The sequence below is a fragment of the Eschrichtius robustus genome, chromosome 2 (genome assembly GCF_028021215.1).
Source record: "Eschrichtius robustus isolate mEscRob2 chromosome 2, mEscRob2.pri, whole genome shotgun sequence".
Classification (NCBI taxonomy): Eukaryota; Metazoa; Chordata; class Mammalia; order Artiodactyla; family Eschrichtiidae; genus Eschrichtius; species Eschrichtius robustus.
Window position 1 is genome coordinate 54,803,976 of NC_090825.1, and position 11,427 is coordinate 54,815,402.

The 11,427-nt window shown below is 37.8% G+C and overlaps 1 non-coding gene across 1 annotated transcript; it reads left to right on the plus strand.

The window, feature by feature from the left end:
* Positions 1-579: 579 nt before the first annotated feature.
* On the plus strand, positions 580-683 carry LOC137760418 (U6 spliceosomal RNA). Its single transcript, XR_011073361.1, has one exon. It is a non-coding gene; the product is annotated as a U6 spliceosomal RNA (small nuclear RNA).
* Positions 684-11,427: the final 10,744 nt, after the last annotated feature.

The window sequence follows — 11,427 nt, forward strand, 5'->3', positions numbered from 1 at the left end:
CAGAATTGGGAAACTTAGGCTAAGAGTGAGCCTGTACCAATGGCAAGTTACTGGCGTCTCTTCTCTTAGCATCCTACATTGCTTGCCTTCCCCATAATCTCATCATCCTTCCCCAAAGGACTTTCTGAACTTTGCACAAGGCACATACACACACCACACAGACTCACTTGGAAGCCTGTTAATGAAAATTTACCAGCAATTATCCTACAATTCATGGGGTCCTCACTGTCTTCTTATTGATCTTGATGATCAGTAGTCAGATATCTGAGTTCTGTTATTTAAGATTCATCTTCCTTCTCTCCTCTGTGAGCTAACATATCTTGATGAAGCCCTCATTTAGTAGGGACAGTATTGGCATCTCTATGAGAACAGTATAAAATAATATTTAGCTCCCATTTAGTTTTGGTTCAAAACACAAAGTTTAAATGCCACAAAAAACAGATTTATGGATCATTCTGTTTAAAGCTCTACTTATAACAACACTATGGACATATTCTAAGATATTTCTACCTCAAAAAAAGGACTATAAGAACATTCATAAGATGCCAGTTTGAACCCATGCATTAAATTGCCTTCCTTGTGCTCGCTTCGGCAGCACATGTGCTAAAATTGGAACGATACAGAGATTAGCATGGCCCCTGCGCAAGGATGACACGCAAATTTGTGAAGTGTTCCATGTTTTTATATACAATGGAATATTACTCAGCCATAAAAAGGAACAAAATTGGGTCATTTGTAGAGACATGGATGGAGATAGAGACTGTCATACAGAGTGAAATAAGTCAGAAAGAGAAAAACAAATATCGTACATTAATGCATATTTGTGGAATCTAGAAAAAAGGTACAGATGAACTGGTTTGCAAGACAGAAACAGAGACACAGATGTAGAGAACAAACGTATGCACACCAAGCAGGGAAAGAGGGGATGGAATGAAATGGGAGATTGGAACTAACATATATACACTAATATGTATAAAATAGATAACTAATGAGAACCTGCTGTATAGCACAGGGAACTCCACTTTGCTGTACAGTAGAAACTAACACAACATTGTAAAACAACTCTACCCAATAAAAAAAAATTTTTTAATCCAATTGGACATTTATATCAAATATTAAACATTTTCTTTTTTTTTTTTTTTTTTTGAAGTTTTGAACTCTACTTTTTAATGGTTGGCTTTGTTCATCACTGAATTTTTGTCTTGTCTTTTGTTTTTCCCTCCAGTTTCAGAGAATTACAGGTGATGCTGGGATTCCTCTGTAAACATTTTCTATCTCTTGGTTACTATTATGTACTTTAAGATTCTGTTAGCAACTTAAGTGTGGTATATTTTTCATGGACCTCACCATCTCTCTTGGGAGACTGGCAGATATAACTAAATATGCTTAATGAATTAATCGACATAAGGGACAAAAGTCACAACTGATGACATGAAACACATTATAGATGTAATTCCTGCTTTCCATCTGATTCAACAAAGAGTATTTGATGACTCTGAACTTAAATTAATAATTCTTTGTAATGAACTTATAGTAGGTGACTTGTGTTATAAAACATAAACTCATTTGTGTAAAAAGAGTAATTTTTGTTATCTCACAGGGTATTCATTCCTATTAAATGACATAAGGTATAAATAATGTGCAATACCTTACAACACAGCTATGACAATTAGAGCATTACATCTCTGTATTAAAGTTTGGCAAATCAAAAAAACTTGCCTTCCTTCCTACATTCCCATTGAAATAGACAAAAAAAATTAAAATGAAGGAGAAGACATCTATATCAGTCCTGGAAAACAGCAAAAGTTGTGACAAATACTGGTCAAAAATTGTTGTGACTTCTTTTACTAGGAAAATATAAAATAAGAAAATTGACTCAAGAAGAAGTAAGAAATATAAATAAGATCAAAGATACTATAATAAAAATACCATTGAAGAATTGTCAAATTATAAAGGACATTTGGCCTGGGAGGTTTTATACATCTTCAAGAAGCAAGAAATTCTGGACTTCCTTGGTGGCAGTGGTTAGGAATCCGCCTGCCAATGCAGGGGACACGGGTTCGAGCCCTGGTCCAGGAAGATACCACATGCCGCAGAGAAACTGAGCCCATGCGCCACAACTACTGAGCCTGTGAGCCACAACTACTGAAGCCCGCGTGCCTAGAGCCCGTGCTCCGCAACAAGAGAAGCCACCGCAGTGAGAAGCCCGCACACCACAACAAAGAGTAGCCCCCGCTCGCTGCAACCAGGGAAAGCCCGCATGCAGCAACAAAGACCCAGTGCAGCCCAAAATAAATTAATTAATTAATTAATTTTTTTAAAAAAAGGAGCAAGAAATTCTAATGCTATTTAATGTGTTAAAGAGACTACGAAAAAGATCAAAATTTTCCAATTCAATTTTAAAAACCAAATGTCATAACCCTGTTACCAAAAGCCTGGTAAATACAGCACAGAAATCTCTAGGCCAACATAATTTAGGAATGTTTGCACAAATATATTGAGAAATATTAGCAAATCACACCAGCAACAATTTTAAAAATAATAAGCCATTAAAGATTTCAAATTCTTTGCTATTCCTCCCATTGGAAGGTGGAGCCTAATTCCCTTCCACTTGAATCTGAACTGACCTTAGCAACTGGCTTGACCAATAAAATCCAGCAAAAGTGACACTCTGAAACTTCTATGGTTAGGTCATCAGGCATCTTCCAGCTTCCGTGTCTGGGATCATTGCTTTTTCAAGCCAGATAAGGTGTAAGAAATGTGACAACTCAGAAGTCACTAAACCCTGAGAAGTTCAAGTGAGAAGGAAAGTGGCTATACAACAAGAGACCATGTGGAACAGGAGAAAGAAGCCAAGGGGTACCCAGGAAGTTGACATGTAAATGAAGAACCCATCTTGGAAGTGGATCCTTTGGCTCCAACTGCCCCAGCTAGTACCGTGAGAATCAGAGATGGACCATTCAACCAAGCCCTTCCTCAGTTTCTGATCCATAAGATTGTGAGCAAAATGAAATTTTTGAGGCAGGTTATCATGAAGCAATAGATTACCAGGACAGTAACAAAATAGGAATCCATTCCAGGAATACGAGTACTTTCAACACTAGTAAATCATTCACATCAATAAGTCAAAGAAGAAAAATTATATGATCATGTAAAAGTTGCTAAAAAGATATTTGAAAAAATCAAAATATACTCTTGATTTTAAAAGAGCTCAGTAGAATATGAATATGTTAATACTCTCTTAATGTAACTTGAAAAAGAAAAGTTCTCAATCTAATTACTAATTTTATACCTAAAGATATAACAATAAAAGCACTCCATTAAAATGAGAAACAAGACAGGCATACACCTGTTATTTAACATCATTCTAGAAGTGCTTGGCAATTAAAATGGATACAAAAGCAAAATAAAAGTATAAATATTGAAAAAGAGGAGGCAAAAATATAATTATTCATTGATGATTTGATCATCTAACTGGAAGACCTAAGAAAACAACTAGAAAATAACTAAAACTACTAAGTTTGGCGGGGAAGCCACTTGAACAATAAAATATTTTAAAAGCAATAGTTTTCTTATATATCCTAAATTAACCACTAGAATAATGGAAGAAACCACTCACAATAGGAGTAAAAGGTAATCATAATGCTGAGGACCTAAGAATCAAGTTAATAAGAATATACAGGACCAATATGAAGAAAATTATTAAAATTTTACTGAAAGATATAAAAGAAAACAAGAATAAATTAAAAGATATATTGTGTTTCCAGATAAAATTACCCAGTACCGTAAAGATTCCCACAAAATTTATCTGTAAACTCAATGCAATTGCATTTAAAATCCAATAGGACATTTTTATGTTGACAAAAGTATCATAAACCTAGAAGATAAACATGTAGGAAATCTCAGAATACATTTAGCAATATGGAATTGGTTAAGATAATTATAGTAAATCCATCCAAAGCAACACCTTGTACTTCGAAACGTTTGTGTAGCTATAAAGCTACTGACGTGGAAAGATGGTCACAAAATATTATGTTGAAAAAAACTGCAATATGCTTAGTTGGAGCCCATTTGGGTAAATTAAATAAACAAATAGAAAAATAAAATATTTATACAGCAAAATATCAATAGTTATTATCTCTAAGAGATTACAGATTTTTTAATTTTTAAAAATTTTGCTTATATGATTTTTCTAATTCTTCTCCAATGAACATGTTATTTTTGTAACTTAAAACCAAAAATGTGGGCGTATTTCTTAAGTATATCCACTGCCAACTTTGCATCCTTGAGTTTATCTAAGCCTTTGCTTAAATCCCATCATATCTTGACCTAACTGCTTCTTGGAATAATGAATGACTTTACTATAAACATGTAAAGCTGCACTTTCTTTTGTCTTCAAACTACCGTCAGCATATGTTCCTTACTCTTATTTTTCCGAGTTGTTACTCACCTGATTCATTCCCTTCATGACTAAATTTTTTATCACATCCCACTCTACCTTCATCTTTCCAGATTGAGAGCTTTAAGTAGTCAGCCCATCCTCATAAAGAAACACTCTCTTGCTCCATCTCTGTTTTTACAGCATCATTAAAATGACCACATGGCCAAAACTGAGCAGTATATTCCCAATTTATCTTTCCCTTACTTCCACTGCATAAGAATTATTCCCCCAAACGTAAAAATATCATCCTCCATATAATTTATAAGAATATTTATTGAGCCAAATATGTGTATGGATTTCTTCTGCACTAACCACTGGGAAAACAGAATCTCTCTTTAGGTCAAGTTCACTGACAACATCTATAATACCATAGCTTTTTACCCGCCCCAAATAGACATAGATTTGTCTAGAGTGCACAGGTGGATCTGTATTCAAATTCACAGGGAAGGTCTTTTGCGAATCAATAAGTGCTCTGCCAGTGTCATTTTTCTTGCTGTCAAAACGCCATAGTAAAGGAAAAAAGGTCCCAACTCAGCCTGTGTAAGTTGTTAGTTTTAGGCTCTTTTCAAATTACTCTCTGTTGCGTGAGGTGGGGGAGGGGTGCGCTGCTCAGGCACAAACACACAGAATGTCTGAAATGGTCTAATCAATGTGCAGAGCTACCAAGAAGAAATGGAAACTCTACCGTTTGAATTTGGATGAAAGAGCCTGGGAGCGGGGAGGAAACAGGACAAGACCAGGTGGCAGGCAAACACGTGGAGGGTTGAGGAAAGGAGTCTAAGGGCACAGCTAGCTAGACTGGCTGCTAATGGAGCAGGCGTATAAATGTAACAGCTCCTGCACGAAGAGGGCGAGCTGGTGGGACACCTGTGAGTCACTCTGATTGTCAGCAGGAGACTGCTTGCACAGACCAGGGACAAGTCCGCTCTTCCGCGTGCACTATTTAATGTCACACAGGAGGGGGTTGTTGATGCCTCGCTTCCCTTTCATTTCTTCTCACCCAGACTGCCACAGCCTCCCAACACAGTTCCCTTCCTCTCCACTTCCTCTTGCACATTTGTGTCAGAGTGATATGTCTAAGCAATTTCTTATGTGATTGCCTTTATTTATTTTTTTCTTTTTTAAGTCATCTTCTGGTGCCTCCTGCTTCCTCTGCAAGCCTTTCAGGATAGAGCAAAAACCCCATCACGTGATATATATAAGGTCCTTCCAAACCAGGCTCAGCCTCCGGCCGGAGCCTCACATTATCCCAGCTCCCAAACCCTCCCCTCGCCTTTGCTGAGCATCCTTCTGCACTGAAGCCTTTGGCTTCCTACCTCCGCTTGTCGAGTATCACCCACCCTTCTTTAAGACCCTCCCCAAGCAGCCCAACTGGGGACCAAATAATCAACTTTTTTCTCTTTTCCTTTCTATTCTCAAAGTACTTTCGGTGAACCTCAATAAATCCCTTAATACAATAATAAAACAATAAGCACTTACAGAGCATTCATTAAATATTGGGTATCTTGCTGAGCACTTGTCTTAATTAGAGATCCTTAGGTTGTGGGAAATAGAAACTTGTTTAAACCAAGAAAAAGGGGATTTATTATAACAACTCAAGAAACCCAGGGCAAGACATATAATCAGGCTTCCAGAGGGACTGGAAAGTGATCAGAAAACAAGGAAGCTTCTCTCTCTCTCTCTCTCTCTCTCCCTCTCTCTCTCCCTCTCTCTCTCTCTCATTTTACAATGCCTCTTCCTGGTTGCTGCCTACTGCAATGGAGAGAGTTGCAAAGATCTTCCTTCCTCCCCTCCACCAACTACTACAAAACTATACATATGACTCCATTCTATTCCAGAGTGTTGAGTGAATATTGCTTATGTGTGCAGATCATTATGTATGAAAATAATTGTTGGAAAAAGAGCAAAAGTAGATTATCTGTATTAGGTAAGCGTATCCTATTTAATCAAGTCTAAGATTCCGTTGATTGTGAGACACACCCCCATTTTATGTATCATCAACAAAGAAAAAAATGCTACCTTTTATCACTGTTAAGAAGCTGTCAACTGTAAGATACATTTTTATTTTTAGAGATGCTAAAATGTAAAACAATGATTCTTGATGAAATAATATGTAGAGAAAATAAAGGATAGGCTGCCTTTGTACAGCACCTAAGATCTCAAAAGGAGAGGTTGTTTACACCATCTTCTCGGGAGATGGCCAAAATCACGAGTTAACTAATACATAAGCCCCAAGTGGAGGACCCAGCAGCTGGAGATCAAACCACAAGCTGTCAGAAACTCATCCCAAAGATGTCATCAATGGTAGTCCATCAGTAATTAAAGGCCTGTTGGGTCAGGCCTTAGAGACCACCCAGATAAGACCTGCAGAGAGCTTGTCACAGGTTTTTGACCCTGAGCAGAAGAAAGATTCCTCAGTGTCTACTTCTTGGTCCCTGAAGCAACTCCACTCAGGAATCCAGATGTTCAGGCAAAGGGTGACCCTGCACCTCACCACCAAGGTAGACATTGCCCCTCTCCACTACGTTCCTCCCCCGGGGTGACCAGTGTGGTGGGTCAGAACAACAATGACTACTGCCCATCCGAGCCTCTGCTGCCCGCTTCTACCGCAGCCCAAAAATAGGATGTCAAGACCAGTTGTCTAACTGGGGACTAGGAGGACAGCTACAGAACTCTTCACAGAACCCAACTGTCTCCTTAAAATGGTTTTACTCACATTCAGTATTTCTTCTAAGATCCATCCATGTTGTTGCATGCACCTGCGGTTCATTCATATTCACTCTTGCAAACTATTCTGCCATGTGAATGTACCACAATGCATTCACCTACTCTCCCATAAATGGCCATTTGGTTTACTTCCTTTTTTGTTTTCTGTTATGTATGGAGGTTCTATAAGTCATCATACCTGTCTGCTGGAACACATGTGCAAATGTTTCTCTAGAGTATATACCTAGATGTGATTGCAGGGTTTAGACTACATTCGTATTCAGCTCCACAAGATAATGCCAGGTTGTTCCAGTTTATATTTCTATGGGAGATATATGAGTTCCCATTACTTCAAACTCTACCAACAACTTGAAATTGTCAGACTTCTCAATTTTTGCCCATCTAGTAGAATGATGGAAACATACATCATTTATCATCATTTTATAAAGTTTAAACAATACTGAATAATAAATTGCTTAGGTATATATATACTTGTGCTAAACACACAAAAAAAGTATGTATATATATATATACACATACACACACATATATACATACTTGTGCTAAACACAAAACTCAGGATAGTAATTACATCTAAAAAGAGCCAAGAGAATTGGATTATGTTTATATGATACAGGGACTTCCCTGGCAGTCTAGTGGTTAAGACTCTGCACTGCACTTCCACTGCAGGGGGCACAGGTTCAATCCCTGGTCAGGGAACTAAGATCCCACATGCCGCACAGTGCAGCCAAAAACAAAAACGAATACATATATAATGTACACACAATATATGTACAGTATACCTATTTTTACTATTCAAATAACATAATAAAATAATATTTTTGATTGCTTTATTCTCTGTTCCCACAACACTGAAATAATGGATGCAAATACCTTTGAAATTACATTCTTACTGCCTCATCATCAGGTTAAAAAAAAAAAAAAGTTCTTCTCTTCTTGCTCCAGATAGAAAAAAAATCTCAGAAAAGGACTCTAATTGGCCCAGATTAGATCATGTGTTCATCTCTGAGCCAATCACTGTGGTCAGGAGTGATAAACACTGTGATTGGTCTATCTTGTGTCCACCTCTGTGGCCAGAGAGGTAGAATCTGTTGCCATAAAGGATGGGGTGGCGGTGAAGGGGTATGAAAATGCAAAGCATGACACAAACCTTAAGAATTAATATCATCAACTTCTAAAGACCATACAAATAATAGGTGGCAGAGCTGGCATTCAAACCCAGATCTGCATGACTCTGGGGTGTGCACATTAACCATTTCAATTCCAGCTTCTGCTGGATTAAAATATTTTGAGTTTTCTCTAGTATTATGCCAGGATTTTCTTATCTTTGTCCCTCCATCTCTTAGAAATACTACCTGGTACTTTTTAGGTGTCTTGTGGAATTAATTAAATCTCCAAACTATAGATTGCTTATTTGAACATATTCTTATATTAACCTGGATGTGACCATTTCTGAGACCAGCTCTGTGGGTCTTGTGCTCAGAAGAGAACAGATGGGGATTTGAAGAGTGGGAGGGGGTGGAACATTTTAATTTCAAGAACATTTTAGCACCACAAAAATCAAAAGGGAAATAGAAATACTAGAATTTTTATACTCAAAGTTGCCTGATGATCAAAAGTGAGCATAAGAAGAGTAGCAAGAACCAGCTAACATACATTTTTCTTATTGAGAAAACGATAACCATCTAGATTTGTTATTTCTATTACATTTTTTTTGATAAACACTTTGGGAAGAAAAGTGGGTTTGGGTGGGGCCAATGGGGACATTTTCTTTGACTGTATTACTACAATTATTATAACAAAAATGTGTCCATGAGATTACTTGCAAATTTAAAAATAAATAATCACTGCCTAAATGCATGGTTTAAGTCTCTTGGCAATAATTACCAGTTTTCTGTCTCTTTCCACTTTCCCCAGCTGTGGTGATATGAAGGTATTGTTCAAAAAATGGTCTTTACCTTCTTTATTTTCATTTGGTCATGTTGGTTTTCATCTTGTTTCTTCCAGAGAATCATGTCTTTTCCTGGTACTTGTCTTTTACATTCCTTTGTGAAGCCTAAAATAAAGCAAACAAAAAAATCATTTCTTTGTTAAGTGCAATCTTCTTATTTCTCACTATTCATTTTGTCTTGCTTTGGAATGTTTCTAGTCTCCTCTGGACTTTGGATCTACATATTTAAACTTTTATTTTCATTTCAGTCTTTCAGTTCTTTTGTTCTCCTTTCTCTGTTTCACACACAAAAAAATACATTTCATTTTAAATGACTCACCATTGTATTGCTTCCCTGGCTTTCATAGCCATTAAGTTGAATATAGTCTATTAATTTAGAGTTGTGTTATGCTGTCTTGGTTCAGGCTGCTTCTAGTTTTGCTGAAGGATCTGTATGTGGCTGCAATTAATTTATTTTTAAATATTTTCTTTCTTTCCCTCTGTCCTCTTTTCTGTATTATCCAATCTATTACCCACCAGAGCATTATACTCTGATCCAAATTGTGCCTCATTCCAAATTTCAACTTTTTCTTTTTTCCTCTCCTATTAGACTCATTTTGTTTCTAATTCCAATCCAACTACCCACAGTCTTGCTTCACCAGAGGGTATAATACTGGTGTTTATTCAGGTGATTTTGAAGTGAGTTTTGTCCTGCATTTACTAGGAAAAAGGAGAAGGGAGGGGAGTAGAGAAATTGAAAATAATAATTGTTTCAGTCTTGAAACTAAATATTCCCTTTTGGCTATGTACACTGCTGGGATTTTTCTGGGCCCTTATTTAATCTTCCCATTGCTTTGCCTGTATTGACTTGTGCAGAGAGTAGGCTCAAAATAGCAGTAGAAGAACTAAGAACCCTGACTCAAGACCTCCTAGCCCTTTGCCCTAATCCTTTTCCCTTACCTCTTATTTAGCAAACATTAGATCCAAATCTATCCTTGTTCTTTGAGCAAAAGAAAGAAGTTTGCTTTCATCCTCTTCTTCTCTAGTCAGATTGATGTAAGCAAAAAAAGAATATGGTCTAGCTGGGTTCTGGAACTTTTTCCCAGATGGCATTACAGCCACGCCACAGGTGCAAGGTCTTTTTAACACACTTAACACATGGAAAGCCTTGGCACAAGGAGCTAAGGCTAGAGGTTTCATGGAATTCATTAAATCTCCAAACTACAGATTGCTTATTCAAACATATTCTTATATCAACATGGATATGACCACGCCTGAGACCAGCTGTGTGGGTCTGGTACTCACAAGAGAACAGATGGGGAAGAGAGCCCATCCCATGGACTATCAGAGGGGTAGATCCTAGAGCATTCACCCACCCCTGCCATGGTCCTCTCTGGGCTGCCCACGAGGTGTGAGATTCACATGACTACAGCTATGGGCATAATGAGTTTGCCTCCCAAAATGAGATCTGTGGCCTCAGCTCTAAAGATCTGAAGCATTACAGTGCTAATTATAGTACAGTGCAATGCATTCTCGGCTTCGGGTATCAGACTCATAGCAAATTTGAGATTAAAATCTTCAACAAACTGGTTTCCCACGTGCCTTCTGGAGAGATATGAAGGCCTGTGGAAAAACAAAAGACTTGACATCACAGAGAATTTGGGTCCTGACTCAAGAGCTCTGGCTCTGTGGCCCTGGTAGACTGGCAGAGCCTATCTCGATGGCCATCAGACTTCAGTAGAGGTTGAATTAGGCTCTTACACACAAAGTCTGTCCCTTAGTCACAAGAGTTTCCACTGTCACCCCCACCATGATTCACTGACCCAAGTCTGGAAATCCTAGGGGCAGGACCAAATCTCACAGAAAACCGTGAATGTGTCCCTAAGTCTTTTCCAGGCAAAGCTAGTGCTTCCTGTTGGTTAAAGCAGATGCCAATGAGTCCAAAGCTTGTGCAATACATGAGCCAGTTTCTCACAGGGGAAAATTCTACTCCGTGGTCAGAAACTAAACCTGTGAGTCTAGCCAGACATTTTGCAACTAAGAACGTAATGAAGTTAGTCAATTTTCTATTCAATTTTCTACCGTGTTAGAAGGAATAGTGTCACTTTAAATTCTGTGTCAGAATCAGTCTTTAAAGAAGTCAGTGGCTGGAACAAAGTAGCCAGGGGTTATCAATGAAGAACAAGACAGAAAGATTTCATCTGAAAAAGCAGGAAAACTAAAAGTAACAAAATCTGAAAAGGCTCCTATGATTAGAGGAAGCCAGACACAGGTTTATGTGTCTCTATGTTCTATGGACGCAAAGGAAAATTGATGTGCTTATTGGGAG